Below are 9,353 nucleotides of genomic sequence, written 5' to 3' on the forward strand. Positions count from 1 at the left end.
GACGCGCCCAGGACACTGCACGAAATATTAAATGAAAGTGATGCAGACCACTGCAAAATTTGAACTTCTTTAAACGACCGACAACCAACAAACCCAGCAGACAATCGGATCGAGTATACCATATTGAGACCGTAATAGATCAGTACCTGAATGTTGAAATGGGGGAAAAGAAACTAGATGTTTAGGGTCTGCTCCTGCCATATTGTATTCTGAAAAGAAGACGGTTTCATTCAAACAAGCTGATATGTGAAGAATATATAAACAGATATTTCAAAGGCTTTTAAAAATCCCAGATATGTAAATGGAACAAAATGTAACTTAAATTTTATTAATTTGTTGAGACTTCGTATCACAGTCTTACTGAAAAAATAATAACTTCCAACTGCGAATCCTTTACAAGTATCTTAAAAATCTAATCTGAAAACCTAAACTTCTCTGTTTATCGGGATGTGAAATTAAATTGAAATATAAAAGGATATATAATATAACGCCATAGCAAAATTAGTTTTCTGTACCTCTTTCGTTTTAGAAATTAACGATACACGTTTCCAATCTGATATTACCGCTGACACTTCTTAAAAACGCTACAGTGTCATATCAGCGAACCATGAGGTGGTGGTGGTGGTGGTCGCTTATCTAAAGTCTAAAGTTTCTTCATTGAACTTGACACATAGAAAGACACATAATAGCTTGATGAATATATTTGCATAAAACATAAGTCAAACATGCTGAACCAATAACTTTATCAGAGTCAACACTCTCCGCTAGCCTCTCGATTAGCTGTTGAGCCCTTTGTAGCCCTCCCGCAACCCCCACGCGGCGTATTGCCAGATAATTACTGATAGGTACGGCGGGGTGCTGCCTACTTCATTTTGGAGGCTCGATTGTGTGGCGGTGGCTTTTGAAGTTTTTTTTCTAACCTTTTTGAGGGACACTCCACCGAAATGTACCCAACAAAAGTACAATGTGTGTGGAAGAAACCGCACTCACCCCGAATTGGTGGCGGATTGTGTACAGTTGGAGTGCGATTCCCCTATTTGGTCTCCTGGCGTTGTATCCGTAAATCCTTGTTGACAGGTCTATGACAATTACACCACCGTGCCCGCCATCTGCATTGTTGTTGTTGACACGATTTCGTTCCAAATCTAAACCGCATTCTGATCAGATCTGTTGTGTTTTTGTCAACACTGCTAACACTGGACACGACGCCGGCAGGACAATGGGTAGGGGGCTGATATGGCATTAGGCATGGCATCCGTGACAAACCTATACTCCTTGACCGGATTTTAAATTTGTCTCTGTGTAAATACTAGACAATCAAAGACACCACATTTCGAAGGAGTCTTAATTTTAATATGACGCACAAGCTAACTTGAACAAGTGTGGAAACTGTAAAGGCGCAGATCCTGGGTATCTGAAGGACCACATCCTCAGGGAAACAACAACAATCAATCCACGTTCACCCAAGCATTTCCCCATTGTCCTATAATTGAATTGTAAAGTAGAGAACCACGAATAGTCGGCTGTGACTTAACGAGGTGCCTTTTCGTCTAGCATGGACGCACAAACATCATACATCGCCATCCTTGCACATTTCCCCTAGGGCGACATTATGAGCAAGCGTATATACAAGCAGCAACAATATTTAAACTTTCTTTGGGCAAAATCAGGGCTTTTAGTCTATTACTCACCACTGTGGAGTATGTAATTAATTTTAATCACCGCCCTTACAAGTCCGCAAAAAAATTGATCTTACATGTATTTGGACTTTCCGTTATACGTTGCCAAGTTGAGCTTGGCTGATTATGGAGGTTTCAACAGTTCGTATCCTGAGCAAACGTCAATCAAATATGTGAAAAGGGCGATCTCTCAATACTATAATATTATACTCCGAAGTTTTAAAATACAAGGGAGGGATTTTTGCTGAAGTCCAAATACTCCATCATATACACAGTTTAGTATACGTTTAGCCACGTGAACGGTATCTTCCAAAACTGAACTGGTGACAAGAAATGACTGAACTTTGTTGTCACTAGAAAAATTAACGAATGGGGTGGACTAGGGAGGGGGAAGCAGTACCGAACCTTACCCGACCAAGAAATCAAAAAATGCCAAATAAAACTGGGTAGGAATCATATAAATGAATAATTACCATGCGACTTTCATAAACTGCATAACCTACGCTGAAGGTATGTTTGAAAATGTAATCAGAAACCATTAACTGAAGAGCGTGCGGATTGACACAAGAAGCACTTTTATAAGAACAAAGTGAATGGAAATATCGAGAACATTTACAATTAAGACCACTCTATGTCACGTTTACCCTAAAACTCGGAACAGTGGAGGTCGATCGATGTTTTTTGCTCCCCTTCAGGTTGAATTGTGCCACGCGAATTCTCAAGGCATCATGGCGACATCTTTGACTGGTTTAGGGGAAATAAGACGGTTTCTTTGAAGTCTTACAATGTTGGTGGTCTGTTATGGGTTGAATAGCAAGACCATCGTATAAAAGGTATGAGGGTGAATCGGGACCAGTTAAATGTAACCTCGGTCGCTGAATGGTGGCGTGTCTCCGGCATTCAAGGGACGACGTTATTAATGGATTAGCTAGGAATGAATAAAGGAACAGAATTATGTTGCGGCTATATAGGCAAAAGTCTATTCTGACCGACTTGTTTTTTTTCTAAGCAAACTAAATGGTTAATTTATACAGGCTACTCAAAGCTTTGACGCAGAATAATACTAATCTTATTAAAATATGGTGAAACATGAGCAATGGGCTTGCCTGCCAAATGGAACGTTAAATATTTCTCTTTCTTTTACATTACTTTTCAAGTACCAAAATGGGATTCTTCTTTGGCACTGGCTGCACATGTATAGGTCATAGGCAGACAAAGTAAGTGGTCACTGTGGCCAGACTGAAACAGAAAGTGATTGTATGGGACAATCGTCAATAACAGAACACAATCCGTGATCCAAATACCAGCTTTTGAATAACAACGAATTTCCTTTATAAAGACATATGTTTACTTTTTTTAAAAGGCTTAAAATACATGGTAATGTTCTCCACACGCCACAAGAAACTGCAAAGAATACCGCAGTATAACGTTGTTAAGCCATGACAAACTGAATTCTAAGCTTAGTTTTAAAATGATAATCTCCACTTTTGTGTCAGGATTGTTCTTTCGATATCTTTCGGGAACCGCCCCAAGAGGTTGGCTTTTGTATGTGTCACAATGTCAACCACTCAGCGTTGCAGTCAAATTCCAGAAGCCATTTTCAGGGCATGAGCAGTGTGCTGTAGGAAAAGTTACATCACTCAAGGTGTTTGGTCTTAAAAACTTCGCCAATATATACCAATAGATCAAACATGAGATAAATGATTTGTTTGCTCATTGTACAAAACCAATGCCAACGGATTCAGTTCACATGACGATTGACAAGTTTTAGCTAATCCAATTAATTAGAAGCTTTTTATAAGCTGAGAATGACATAGAACAGAAAACAATAAACAAAATCGACTATCACTATCAAACATTTTGATAGTCCACTATAAAAATATTTTGATAGTCCAATGTTCAGTGTTCGGGACGATAGCATTGGAATTGGGCGGAAGAATTTTTTTTATGGATTTCCCATCCGGAACACTTCTGTTTTTGTGATTATTTCCTCTCAGAAGATGTTCAAAACAAACACATGATCTAAAGACACGAATCCCCGCCCATGACCACCCCTGCCCAGATAGACTACCAGTGTGCATATTATGACCACGGAACAAGGAAACGGTTGGAGTTCACTAAACAATTCATAGATCCAACAACAGAATTATAACAGGGGCGGATACAGGATTAACCAAAGGGGAGGGGGGCGTGAAATGTAACATGCAGCAATGTGAAGGGAGGTTGTGGCGCCTACGCCGAAGGCCAAGGGGGGGGGGGTGTGATTAAAAGTAATGCGAGCGCGTAGCGCGAAGCCCTAACGGCGTTGGGTCCGGGGCCTGCGTAAGGGCCCAGGAATATTTTTAATTCTAGATGCTCTGTGGTGCGATCTCAGGCAATACCTGACCACTTTAACCAATTTGTTGAGCAAAAGATCATCATTTAAACATCATTTTCGAGCTGGAGTCATTGAATCAGCTATCCTGAGCTAACAAATTAAACTGTAGGCTACAATATTTATCCGGGGACGAAAGGGGGGGGGGATACGATATGATATGATACTTGTTAAAGTTGGGGGAGGGGGTCATGTCCCCCGTCTCCCACCGATTGATGCCCACGCAGAAGGCGTGCCCGCCAGGCCTGCTAGTAGAGAGGTCGGGTGCATTTTCCTGTAATCTACAGCATATTTTACAGCATAGGTTTCTTCTCGCTCGTCGCTTCCACTTATCGCGTCGCGCGCTGTCTCAATGCAGTTATTGGTCCTGTCGCTTTTTAATTTTAGTAAAAGTATGACAGTATATGGTGTCTATGTGCAACTAATCCTAGCAGGCTACGGTCTGACGTGAACTGCCCTATGAATTTTGTCTCTCCCTCTTTTTCCCTCTCTTTTTGAGTCTCTCTCACTCCCTATATTTTACCCTTTTTTTTAGAAGGAAAGGGGGGGGGGCTTGCGCCCCACGCCCCTGGATCCGCCCCTGTATAAAATTTGGGAATCAAGAGGCAGGAACAACTGAATTGCGGGCATGGGGGGGGGGGGGGTGCCCGATTTACCTGGATCTTGAACCTGCATGTGCAACAGCATATCCAATCCGTCTCCACTGAGATGTGACTATTCAGGGGGTTCGGCAATTTAACGTCTGGTTGATTGTGACTTGAATGGAGCCGAAACAAGAATGAATCTTGTCCGATAATGATCAGCTATCATTATTTTCCAAACATTTGACGACGTCATGGAGGTGGTTGTATTTAGTTTCATTTGAACCTAATCGGGGTTGGTTTAAAACCATCTCTTTTGAATCATATGAATGTTGAAGCATTTACCTTTGCGATAAACAGGTATATAAACAGGGGGTTTCGAGAGTGCTTGATTTTCGCCTCTTTTATGAGTCATAAACACTAGAAAGTGGTCATCCACGCAAAAAAGGTGAGGTTTGTTTGCAATCATTGCATTTATTTCACCTAATAACATCCCTATGACAAAATTGCTTAGACCGTTACAGCATTCCACTCCATGACATAAGACTTTTTATCAAGAATACCGCGACATGATTGTTATGCATGTATATAGAATACAGTCTTAATAAAACCAGTTGTGAATTACAAGAATGACTTCAGTATGTCTCCGCTAAGTAGGTGGTCAAACAATTTCAAATTGTGTTGGGAATAACATGTTCATTAAGGCCTCATGTGGCATTTTGTTCTCTTGTCCATGGCACCCCCTACATGGATCCACCTGTATAGCAATCAAAAACATCAAGACCTATTAGTTGGCTTTTGAGCATGAGGGGTTGATCTTTTTTGCAGCAACTTGCTAATAGTGTAAAGAGGTGTGGTTACAAGCTGCTTGGACGATGGACGCGGAAAAGCCTTTACGATCCCCGACGGGGGCAGTGGACATTATGGGGCAGTGGACATTACAGTGCATTGTGCATCGGTGGCAACACATCATAAAATCCATGATGGAGATTAACAGCTCATAACACGATTGAGACAGGTAATGTGTGAACATGAGGGTAAACAAGAAGATGAATTGGACAGAAATCTTGCCGTAGACTCAACGGTTTGACAAAACGCTAATGCTCACCAAATGGCTAAGTGGATAGGTTGGTTGACCGTGGATCACCGCGGAACCGGGTTTGAATCCTGGTTTTGTTTTGGTATTTTTTTTATGCGTTCTCCCGGTCCTTTTCTATAGAAATGATTTGATTAACGCGATGGTATTAGGTAAACTCTGCTGCTGGGACTGTCTGCCAAGTCCAGGGAAACATCTTCAAAAAAGTTCAAGGCATGTAGGCCTAATGGCCAGCTCAAAGGTCAGGCCTTTAGGGCCGCCTTGTCCCTTTTAAGCTGCTGGATCTTCGGGTTACATGGATAGGCATGGAAGGACGGTAGGCCGCCTCGGGATCCCAGAAGAGTCCTATATGGAAGTTGGTAAGGGAATTACTTTTAATTCCCGAGTTCGACTCCTGAATGCTTGGCAAACACCACATACATTTTTGGTTTTCTGTCTTATACTGGTTTTTTTTATGGGCGCAGTATGTTGCATTTTATTTTTGTTTTTAGTGAAAACCTCAGTTGGAATTTTTTTTCATGATTTGACATAATGCATTTTATTGTTGTCAACCTAAATGCAGTACAGATTCGCGTCAAATTCAGCCTTTTTTCGACAGAATTGACGGCATCTTCTCTATACAAAACTATGGTTATGTAATTTGATGTAAATATCAACTTTTCTCGAATGTTATTGGGGCGGGGATGGACCTAATCTGACACTTGGCGGGAAGTTGGCGACAGGTTAATGATATCACGTACGCGTAGCCTCCACTTCAGCGTTTTTCAACGTGTAATTTACACCGACTCAAGGTAATCCTATTGGGGTCAGTGACAGTGTCAGAAGGCAAATGTTAGGCGTAGAAAGGCCGAATGAAGAGAATTTTTACTGTTGGGAAACGTTCATTTGCGCGGATTTACTGTGTATAAGGACATGGGGGGTGGGCGATGAAAGAAGTTAGCTCGCCAGTACAACTATTAAAATGTGAGGCTTTAAATATCAAGTCATTATAAATAACACAGCTGAATGACGGAGAGATGGTGGGTGTACTTTAAAACAAAATACAACCGATGCATTTCCCGATAACAACAATGTAGCCTACGCTTGGCATATCAGAAAGTAGTCGGATTTGTAAACGAAATATGCATCCTTTGCGATGACTGTTAACAAACCTTATCAACTGGTTCCGCTTGTCCGACTCAATGCTTCATGTCTGTAGACCTGTCGTTTCCACGTAATTGGCTATAAGTCTCACTCCAGTAGTTTTTTTTTCATGCGGAAAAAAGGAAAATTGAGCAAGAATTTTTCACAGTCCCGGGGGGAGTTTGGAGATAATTCGGCCTATGTTTATGACGCTAATTGTTGGACGTGATATTCAAAGGGAAAAAAAGACAGAGAAAAGCGCGCGGTACGCAGATGTGCGCTTATGGAGGGAGAGATGATGGGGATGCTCCGGGGGCAGGCACCGCGCGCCATCCGGCAGAGTCGCCCGTAATGTACCGTGAAATGTCCGCCGGCGGGTAGGTAACGACTCGCTATACCGCTCCCCGGGGATTAATCCAGGTATTGATTATGCCTCGCTCCGAATTAGAAGGCACGCGTGGCGTACTTGTAAGGCATTTAGCCAGCGTGGTCGTTGAGATACACTAGGGAGTTGGCTTGAAGGGGGATGGAGGAATGACTATCGTCTGGCAAAAAGACAGGCTGGTTGAACGGCAGAGACAAAACTTGGTTAACTTGATCAAGTGATGGATTATTGCGGCTTTCCCCTTTTAACTGTCGAACATTACGGCTGAAATTGGCAAAAATTGTCTGTAAGGATTAGCATAATACGTTTTTCCGAAGCAGAAAATGTAGACAGGTGAAAGTTAGTTTCTCCTTCAAAAAATCCTTGAACCGTTCCATGCTGTGTGATGATACATTAGACAATGGAGTAAACTAAAAGTACTTTCTGACCAGAAGACTAAGATGTACAATTGTCATGCTCTCAACCTTTATCTTAACGTTCAATTTTTTTGTGATATTTGTTCTCCGATTTGTTTTCGTAATTTCGGTAATTTCGACAATTTCTATGCATTTCGATATAATTTAACGGTTGCGAAGACATTGTATAGACTCTAAAGTTATGTCATAGCGAAATGTGTTTGAGGAAATACATCTTGATTATTAAAGTAGAAGAAAGGTTCGCTTGTTACTCCAAGAGAGTTGCTTTTTCAACCCGGAGTTCATACAAGTTATAAAAATACCATAAGTTAAATTAATTGAAGTATAGGGAGATCACAAACGATAATTGGACGATGCCTCAAAAAGAAAATAGAAGCAATTTTTAAAGTTTATGAGTTTCCTTTTCGGATGAAGTGACTCTAGTTCCATTAAATTATGGTCAAATCTTGCAATAAGAAGCAATCACAAAACTCTGGCCCTGTCAAGGATAATTCAGATGCCAAATTTAATCAATTAAAAGATCATTTAAAAAATGAAAGTAATATTATGCCCATACTTTCTTTACACAACTACAGTAACTGTAAATAATAATGACAATAGCAACATTTATTGCCCATTCAAAACTTTCCCCAAACGTCAAACAGCCTCGCATAATGATGCGGTAATTCAAAGTACACGGCGCGAATGCCCCAACCAAGGTCAACGAAAATGAACGTTTTTGCACTCTTCCAAAAAGTACAAGCAAAAGCCATAGAACAAAAATTGCCAAGTTCACACAGAAAAACATGACATGTGGTCTATCAACTGAGCTAATTAAACTGCAGTCTGGCCCTCCGTGCACTTTTTAATGTCTGGCTACTTCATCCATTGCAGTGGACCATGCTTCCTTGGTTTCACGTAAAACAAACGTAATTTATGACGTCACCTCATGGTTTTCTCAACTGGTTTTGGCGAGATTTTTGTTATCATTTGATTTTTTTCCCGCCAGAAGGTTCCTCAGTAGTTTACATGGAAGATTTCCGTTATCGTTGTTGGAGCGCGTGGACGTGGGTGCGCTAGGTGTACGTCGCTGGCCTTCGCGGTGAGAGGGCGGGGGGAGGCTGGTCCGTCGATGCGTCGCTTAATCACCGCAGGAACCTCTGCTACGGCAAGCGTGACGAAGCTCGGAGTAATAGCTTATCTCTTTCTTTACATTTTGTTTCACTAAGTTCACGGACATCAGCAGTGAGGACGAAAACAAGCTTCACTCCTATGTAATGTATTCTTCACTGCAGCAAAAAGTTTCGAAATGAGGCGCCAAGCTAAAGACAAAGATGGGGCTTTTAAGTAAGTACGCACAGCAAAAAAAAAAAATAATGCGATGCGTGTATCTTATCGTACATCAAACCTTTTCAGAATTTATTCTAATTCAATAACAATGATTGCACTAGTGGTCCACAGGTGACCTGTTTGACAAAAGCACACATTCTCAAAGACGACTACAATGTAAATCATCTTTTCATTTCATCTCGATTCCCGGGGTGTTGCAATTATTCGCATTTACATTTCAAAGCTTCGAAGCTGAAAGCACAGTAAGTATGAGTACGAAAAAAAAAAAACACCATTAGATTTAAGAAGATTTTACTAATAATTCTAGCGTGATACTGTTTCTTAGTAAAGGCCACAATGCTTATGATGTGTTGATTATTGATGTAGGCTAA

The sequence above is a fragment of the Patiria miniata genome, unplaced genomic scaffold (assembly GCF_015706575.1).
Source record: "Patiria miniata isolate m_02_andy unplaced genomic scaffold, ASM1570657v1 HiC_scaffold_7, whole genome shotgun sequence".
Taxonomy (NCBI): domain Eukaryota; kingdom Metazoa; phylum Echinodermata; class Asteroidea; order Valvatida; family Asterinidae; genus Patiria; species Patiria miniata.